This window comes from Nicotiana tabacum, chromosome 20 (genome assembly GCF_000715075.1).
Source record: "Nicotiana tabacum cultivar K326 chromosome 20, ASM71507v2, whole genome shotgun sequence".
In the NCBI taxonomy this organism is placed as follows: domain Eukaryota; kingdom Viridiplantae; phylum Streptophyta; class Magnoliopsida; order Solanales; family Solanaceae; genus Nicotiana; species Nicotiana tabacum.
In genome coordinates, this window is record NC_134099.1 from 123,050,953 (window position 1) to 123,060,640 (window position 9,688).

A 9,688-nucleotide genomic window follows, 5' to 3' on the forward strand; every position below is an offset into this window, starting at 1 on the left:
TTTTTTTGATCGAGTCAGAGGTCGGGTAATTTGGGGATTGGGCTTGTTTAATTTGGGGGCGAAATTGGGTCAAATTGAGGGCCAAAATTGAAAGGTGAAAGGGCTTTAATTGAAATAGAAATGGGCTAAGTGTTAAATAGCCTATTTTCCCTTTTATTTTATAAAAAATAGTAGTAATAATTTTAAAAGTAAATTAAAAATACTGAGCCAACAAATACTATATAAATATTAATTTTAAAATATTGGAAATAATTTTATAATTATAAAATGCTACTAATCGTGAAATAGGCTATAATTGCAATTACATGCAATTTAGCTTAAAAATACCAAATAGATTTGTAAAAATATACAAAATTACTTTTATTATATTTTGGTGTAAATATGAGAATAAAATAAGTTATTCACCAAAATGATAATCTTGGGAATAATTATTGGATTTTGTGCTGCTAAAAATAGACAATAAATTGATTTTAAAATCTTAAAAATTAGGAAAAAATACCAAAACTCTTGGGCATGCTTATATATGCATGTACATGCTATTTTAAAAGTATTTTTTTTATATAAAAATACATACGGAAAAATTGGGTATCAACAACCTTATTCAGCATGCTGTAATTTCTTTTCTCCTGTTCTAAATTAGTGTATTATGAATCCTAAATCCCTACCCCAATGTGTTTGATACTTATGGTTTGTTTGAGGCATGACATCATTGAATATTACTGAACATGACTCAAACTTGGTCCTTCTAGGATCATAACTTCCATGTTACCCTTATATGTTGTGTGTTCTGGTTGATTTACAAGCATGATAGCACTCCCTATTGTTGTGCATGCCCAGAATTAACTTATGCCTAACTATATAGGCTCCTTGCAATGGATTCCCAAACCCCTGCCCCATTTGATGTAAAATTTTCAACTTGTTGGAAGTGTTAATGGTTGTTTCCCAGCACATCTTTCCCTCTTCTTTACTTCCTTAGTTCTCAAAGCTCTGTTTCTGCACTTGCACTCTCCTCTTAGACTTAATTTTTGCCCCCCTCATGTGAGCCTTGCCTTGGGACCCATGAGCTCCCTCTAAACTTGGACACATGAGGGCTGACATTTCCACATTGCACTTGCCCCTATTCTGCTCATGAAACTTGGGTGTGAGCACTGCCCGGGGTCCTATTGAGGCCCTTAGGGAACTCTGACACACTCAAGTCCGAGAAAGGCTTTGGATCAGGTTCTTTGAGTTGGTTTATCTCATAACTCAGATGGGAAGTCAAGAATCAGGCTTCCTCTAGTTGTAATTTCTTTGTATTTTCTTGATGTATTTAGTATTTAGTATTCTTGATTTGTAATAAGTTGTAATAAATATTTGGGGTTGGCTAGTGAAAAGGGTTGGATATTTTATGCATGTCAAGGGTAGAAACCATGCCTATAGGACTATTTTAAATTTTTGCATATTCAAACTGCATTTAGAAAACATGTTTGTAGGACTTCTTGTTCAACTTCACATCTAGATAACCTGCCTATAGGGATCATCTAAAATCCTGCGCATTTGTCACCGTTTAATTACCATGTTTTAGGGCCTAAGTGGTTATAATCCAGTAACGCGTTAATATCAGTAACATATAGAAATCATGCCTATAGAGGTTCATAAGTAAAATCCTGTTCGTTTATACTCACATGTAACGTTAGGTATAATGTCTATAGGGATCTAAAATCAGTAACACATAGAAATCATGCCATAGGGATTCTTAAATAATTATGATTCACTTCATTTACTATCACCTGCAGAATCTGTAATCAGTCTAATTTAATTTTAAACATTATGCATCTCTTTTAATAATATAATTTCCTTACTTAACAAGGTTTAGCAAGCATGCCTATTGGATCTCAAACACTTCGTTATTACCATCTCATCACCTTATGAACTCAGTAGATATCACGTTTATAGGACCCCGTCTAAACACTTAGGCAAGCCTTAGAGTAATAACTGTAAACTGCATCTGCTTCTCTTAATCGCTACAACCAGCAGGCAGACCTGATTCGGACTTCTTATCTGAGTTATGTAATAAACTAATTTGACTCAATAATTAACTTCCCTCGTCTTTATGTTCTTTAATCAGGCCCAAAAAGTATGTGCAAGTCATGCTAGTTATGTGCTTTTGTTTGAGGAGGTATACTCTTATGTGTTATGTACTTTCCCTTTAACGTGCAGTCTTCTATATATTTTTTATTGCGCCTTAGATTTTTTTACCTTTGAAACCTCAAGTCAGCCTAATATCTCTCCCTTTTAGGATTAGTAGTCTTAAGTACTTCCGGGACTAATAGGAATGGGGCGGGTAATAGCATGCAATAAGTAATCGAGACCAATACGCGCTTTAATACCTTAAAAGGGTGGGAAGGATAGATATGGATATGATGACCACGCGATAATGTCACGTGTAGCCCCTCATTGAGGAGTGATTACTGGTCATTGTGTGGGGTGATCCATATTAAATATAAGCCTAGGACCCCTTTCCTTTATTTGCAAACTCTTTCTTTTTTTTAAAAAAAAACGCTTCTTTCAAAAGTTCTTTCTTTTATGTGTTTAAATCCCCTAATATTTGAGCCCATACCTGTCTATTCACTAAATTCACAATAACTGTCTGACCGGGAACCACACTAGTGGATCTTGAGGGATTCCTAACACCTTTCCCTTGGGATAATTTCAAGCCCTTACCCAATCTCTGGTTATCAAACAAACTCAGTGTTGAATCTCTATTGGTGTCCTAATGCACCTTAATCATTAGGTGGTGACTCTTCAATGCAAACCCAGTTCCCAAAAGGAATGAGTTGTCTCTCCAAATGTCAGAAACCCGATTTCACGAGAAAAAAGTGGCGCGACTGAGGCGGATAAAGAAAGATATAGTTGGATTCGTAGCTCTGTGTCTCAACTATCAGCAGGTGAAGTATGAGCACCAGAGGCCGGGTGGGTTGCTTCAGCAGATAGAGATTCTGGAATGGAAGTGGGAGCGGATCACCATGGATTGTAGTTGGGCTCATACGGACTTTGAGAAAGTTCGATGCTATTTGGGTGATTGTGGATCGGCTGACCAAGTCTGCTCATTTTATTCCTGTGTGTACTACTTATTCCTCAGAGCAGCTGGCGGAGATCTATATCCGGGAGATTGTTTGTCTGCATAGTATTCTAGTGTCCATCATCTCAGATAGAGGCACTCAGTTCACATCACGGTTCTGGAGAGCCGTTCAGCATGAGTTGGGTACTCAAGTGGAGTTGAGTATAGCATTTCACCCTCAGACGGACGGACAGTCTAAGCGCACTATTTAGATTCTTGAGGATATGCTCCGTGCGTGTGTGATTGAGTTTGGAGGGTCTTGGGATCAGTTTTGGTCATTGGCGGAGTTTGCTTACAGCAATAGCTATCAGTCCAGCATTCAGATGACACCGTATGAGGCTTTATATGGTAGGCAGTGCAGATCTCCGGTGGGTTGGTTTGAGCCGGGTGAGGCTAGATTGTTGGGCACAGACCTGGTTCAGGATTCTTTGGAGAAGGTTAAGGTGATTCGAGATAGACTCCGCACAGCCCAGTCCAGACAGAAGAGTTACGCGGACCGGAAGGTTCGCGATGTTTCCTATATGGTTGGAGAGCGGGTTCTGCTTCGGGTTTCGCCTATAAAGGGCGTTATGAGATTCGGCAAGAAAGGCAAGTTGAGCCCGAGGTTTATTGGCCCTTTTGAGATATTGAGGCGTGTTGGGGAGGTTGCTTATGATCTTGCCTTACCTCCCAGCTTGGTAGGAGTTCATCCGGTATTTCATGTTTCGATGCTCCGGAGGTATCACTGCGATTCGTCGCACGTGTTGGATTTCAGTTCAGTCCAGTTGGACAAGGATCTATCTTATTTTGAGGAGCCAGTGCAAATATTTGACAGGCAGGTCAGAAAACTGAGGTCAAAGAACATTGCATATGTAAAGGTTCAATGGCAGGGCCAGCCAGTCGAGGAGGCGACCTGGGAGACCGAGTAAGATATGTGCAGTCGTTACCCTCATCTTTTCACTACTTCAGGTATGTCTCTATGCTCGTTCGAGGACGAATAAATTTTTAAGTGTAGGAGGATGTGACGACTTGGCCGGCCATCTTAAAAATTAACGCCCCGATCCTCTATTAATTGTTTTCTAGAGTTTATTTCTGCTATTTTGATTTGCCGGGATGTTCAGTTTTGAGCTTCGGGGAGTTTTGGGACACTTAGTCCCAGAATGAGAGCTTAAGTGTTGGAAAGTTGATCGTAGTCGGAAAAGTGTGAAGACGACCTTGGAATGGAAATCTGACGGTTCCGTTAGCTCCGTTGGGTGATTTCAGGCTTAGGGGCATGATCAGATTGTGTTTTGGAGGTCCGTTGCTAATTTAGGCTTGAAATGGCGAGAGTCAAACTTTTTAAGTTTCCAGTCCGATAGTGAGATTTTGATCTAAGGGTCAGAATGGAATTTCGAGAATTGGAGTAGCTTCGTAGTGTTGAATGTAACGTGCTTGCAAAATTTTAGGTCATTCGGACGAGATTTGATAGACTTTCTGATCGAAAGCATAAGTTAAAAGTTCTTGGAGTTTTTAGGCTTGAATCCCATGTTAAATTGGTGATTTGATGTTGTTGTGAGCGTTTCGAAGTTTTGAACAAGTTTGAACAATGTCATGGGATGTGTTGGTACAATTGGTTTGAAGTCCCGGGGACTCGGGTGAGTTCCGGGTAGCTTCCGGGATGTTATAGGCCTAAAATCATAGTTGTTGCAGGTCCAGACGAGTTGCAGGCCTCGGAACCTACCAGTGCGGTCCGCACAAAATCCAGTGTGTCCGCGGTGGGGGTTGTGCGGCCATACAAAATGCAGTGCGGTCCGCGGTGAGGAAAGTTTCATTGGTCCTACTGCGGAAGCTCATATCTTTTGATCTACAAAGAATTGCTGGATAATTCAAAAACGAAAGTTGTATCCCTCCGTGTCTATTTTCCATAAAGGTAAAGAAATCACAATTTGGACATGTGTAGAGAAAGTTATGGCCAAAATACTAAAGCGTGTCACTGTAGTCAAAACCTGTGCGGACAGAACTCGTTTTTGTGCGGACCACACTGGTTTTGTGCAGACAACACTCGTTTTTGTGCGGTCTACAGTGGTGGAAATCGGGGGGGTGCTCTATAAATACGAGGTTTTGGGGTTTATTTCATATTTTGACCTAGAGAGCTCGGATTTTGGCGATTTTTCGAAGGTTTTTCAAGAAATTCATCGGGGTAAGTGATTCTAACTCAGATTTGGCTAGAGTACATGAATCCATCATTGAATTCATCATTTAATTCATGATATGGGATGGAATTTGGGAAGAAAACTTGTGAAATCTTTTAAAAATGTAAAATGATGATTTGAATGACCAAATGGTTTCGAAATTGGATAATTTTTGTATGGTTAGACTCGTGAAGGTATGAGGATTTTGAAAATATGAATTTTACCCGATTCCGAGATGTGGGCCCGAGGGGCATTTTTGTCATTTTACACAATTTTGTGTATTAGCTTAGAATTTAACTGTAGAATCAGTTACTTGAAGTGTTATTTACATTATGCAATTGAATTGAATAGATTTGGGCCATTTAGAGTCGAGTACTCGTGGCAAAGATGTGGTGTTAGGTTGATTTTGACCCGGTTCGAGGTAAGTGGCTTGTCTAACCTCGTGTGGGGGATCTTCCCCTTAGGATTGGTATATTTGGTAATTGAAATGCATTGTACGTGATGTGATGAGTGCGTACTTATGCTAATTGTTGGAAAACCGGCTTCCTTAAGTAATTACTAGTATGTTTCCTTTCCTGTTTCTATTTCTTGCACTATTAAGCCTGTTGTTAGCTTAGGAAAGCATGTCTAAGTGACGTAATTGCTTTAATTGATTCAACCTTCCTTACTTGAATTCTGTGCAAAATGCTAGGCTAGAATCACTTATTGCCTTAATATGAAATTTTGCCATTTCTGTATACCTTCCTGCTGCTGCTGTGTATTTATTTTGGGACTACGGATGTGGGATTCCGGTAGCTCCCCTTATCTGTTTACTTTGGGACTACGGGTTGGATTCCCGGTAGATTCCCCTTCATATTTACTTTGGGACTACGAGTTAGATTCCTGGTAGATCTCCCTGCACAGTTATATGGAACTACGGGAATGCACCCGGTAGATTCCCCCAGTACCGGGTATTTACATTTGGGACTACGGAACGGGATTCCGGTAGATCCCCGTGCACTATGAGTTGTACTATGGGACGGGATCCTGGGAGATCCTTCGGACATATATATATGATGGACTACGGGACAGTATCCCAGGAGATTCACTGGATATGTAAAGATGGGACTACAGGACGGTATCCTGGGACATCCCAGATTGTTACTATTGGTGTTGAGCTGTATTTCCTTTCCACATTTACCTTGTTCTGTATAGTTGTTGTTGTTATGTTCATCCTGTGTTATTTTACTGCTGTACTTATTTATACTGTTCCGTTCTATACTGTTGATATTTATATTTTATTTAACCTAAGTAGGGCTCTGACCTTCCTCGTCACTACCCAACTGAGGTTAGGCTTGTCACTTACTGAGTACAGCTGTGGTGTACTCATGCCTCTTCTATGCATATTTTTCATGTGCAGATCCAGGTGCTTCTACTCAGGTCTACCATCCTTGAGGGAGGCGACTACTTAGAGACTTCGAGGTACATCTGCCACGTCCACAGACCGAGGAGTCCCTTTCTATTCCTGCCTTTTAGTATTTAGACTTTCTGTACTTTCTATTCTTATTAGACAAATTCCGGAGTTAGAGCTTTGTAGTATTTCTTTTTCTTAGCTTGTGATTCGTGGGTTTCCGGGTCTTAGATTTAGATATTGGTTTTGAGATCTATATAAATATTGTGTTTGCCGAGTGGCACATTTAACACTGTTATTTGCCTTATTTCTGTTTTTAAATTGTTTTACTTCCGCAACTTTTGGTTTTCTTCTGCAATTTAGGTTACCTAGTCGTAGAGACAAGGTACCGTCACGATGGTTCACGGAGGGCGAACCGGGGTCGTGACAATGGCATTTTTGGATTATAAGGAACAAGAACATTTTAGATCATCAAAGAATTCCTTTAAATATTCCCTTTATACTAAATATGGCAGCTGAATATTAGTTTTTAACCACTCAAAAATTAAAAAACAAATCTGTAACACCTATATACATCAAATGGCACCCACTAAATGTTACTAACTACAAACTAAACATTGATGGGTCTTGCTCATCTACCCAACAAAAATATGATGTTGGTGGCAATTGGATCATGGGATTTGCAGGCAAATCCAACCCAGGTACAAGTGTTCAGACAGAACTCTTTGCACTCCTCATGGGGCTGAAACTTGTTGTGCACCATCACCTCAAACCTATCATCATTGAGATAGATGCACATGAAATCGTCGGTATGTTTAACTCAACTACTATGCACTACACTAATATCATTAACGATTGCAGGTTGTTACTCCTACAGATGGATAGCCCTCCTATACAATATGTCTACAGAGAGCAAAATTGTGTTGCAGATAGTTTAGCCAAACATGGAGCCATGCATGCACAAGAGAGCTGCATACTTTTTGGGAGACCACCATCTTTTGCAGAGCCTTCTTACCACCGAGATCATAACGGCACATTACAAAGGAGGCTCGTTAAAATCAACTCCAGTAACTCAACACAATCACTCTCTGCTACAACTATGTATAATAGTAATGTTTTATCTGGTACTACTAGTAGTGTTCTATCTAGTACTAACTATCTTTCTAGTAATGATTCCCATACGAAGGTCTTTGTAGTTAAGTCTAGCTTAGTAACTATGATGTCTCTCATGCGTCTTGTAAAATGTACTCATGTACCTGCTTAATTCCCTATAAAATAAGTACGTCTTTTCGACCAAAATAAACCATGATACATACATTTGAAAATTGTGCCAAATGAAACAAATTTAAACATGATGTCATTGTGTCAGGATCAAAATATGGAAGACTAGAGTAGGGGACGTGTCTTTTCCTACATAAATTATACGGGTATATTACTATTTCCTCCCTCGCAAATTATTTGTCGTATTTCTTTTTTTACACATCCCTTAAAAATATATTAATTGGAAGGAGTTTTAGTATTTTACCCTTATTTACGTCTTAAGATATAATCTTTCTTCATTGAATATTTACTCTATTTATGTGTTGTCTCGATCTTCAAGAACAATAACTATTAAGGGTAAAATGGAAAAAAATTTAATTTTGTCTTGAACTTTTAACATGACAAATAAATTGAGATAACTATTTTTAGAAATCACGACAGATAATTTGAAATAGAGGGAGTAATACTATTTGAAAACTATGGCAGAGTATGAAGTGGAGAAAAACTAAAAAGTTAAAAAACGTTGTTCAATATCACGTCCTAAGCTCATGGCACGTATTGTCCGGTTTGGACCTAGAACCACACGAATTTGTCTTTCGGGCTATGCCACATTGAGCCCCAAAAGCGCGCGTTGGAACGCGTTAACTTGTGTCATGCCTTAAAAAAATCTTCACTTTCCTCTCCCATTCTGATGTGGGATTCGGCTAACGTGACAGGTAAACCCTTTATTCAGAAAACTTACCAGCCTTAAAGCATGCCAGTCCTGCTTGACTCACCCTCATCAGCCCGCCTTTCGTCATGAACACCACATCTAACTATGGAGATAATTATCTTGTTCTTCATTTTTCCTCGTACTAGTGTTATTGCTTTAAATAATTACTGATTCTTTTGTCACGACCCAAAATCCATTAGAGGTCGTGATGGCACCGGACACCACTGTCAAGCTAGCCAACACTAAATAGTTAATTAAATTCTCATTTTTATATTTTTGAGATCATAAATTTTCTTCAACTTAACTAGTAAAAGATGACCTTTACATAATAATAATAATAACATTTTTCGATTTTAGTACTGAATATCCCATCATCATCCCAGAACCCGGTGTCACAAGTGCATGAGCATTTACTAGAAATTAAAATAAAATCCAATAACTATCCGGAATATAAATTTGGACAGAAAAAAATACAAGTACTTTGAAGGAGACTCTACTGGCTGCGGATCATCTCATAAGATGCAGCTCACCTAAGTCCCCATATCAATCATGAAGCTGCGCCCACAAGGCCACTAGACGTACATGTGCCTGTACAATAAAATGTACAACAAGTGTAGTGTGAGTACGAAAATAACGCCTACCCAGTAAGTATCCAGTCTAATCTCAAAGAAGTAGTGACGAGGTATCGACTTCGACACTTATTAGTGGTCCAATAATATCAGGTACAGTAAAAAATTGAATAAATATGAAACATAGTAAATATATGAAACAAACAAGTATAAAATAAGTGGTACAATTCCCCTCTTTACAATTTTCTTAAGCTCTCAACTAGCAAGTTCCCTCCGTAACCGGAGCATATATAAAGATATAGTGGATTTCATCAAAGAGGTTGTCATAATTCAAATCAGGAAAAAACCTTCAGATACATCGGCTTCTTGCCAAATATTATGCACGATTCCATGAGGATAATATATATAGGAATTGTCGAGGTGTACGACCTGATCCAACATAAAAGTAAATTGTGCATTGCCGAGGGACGAATGGTGCGAACCATAGATGCATCTATTAACCTGCCG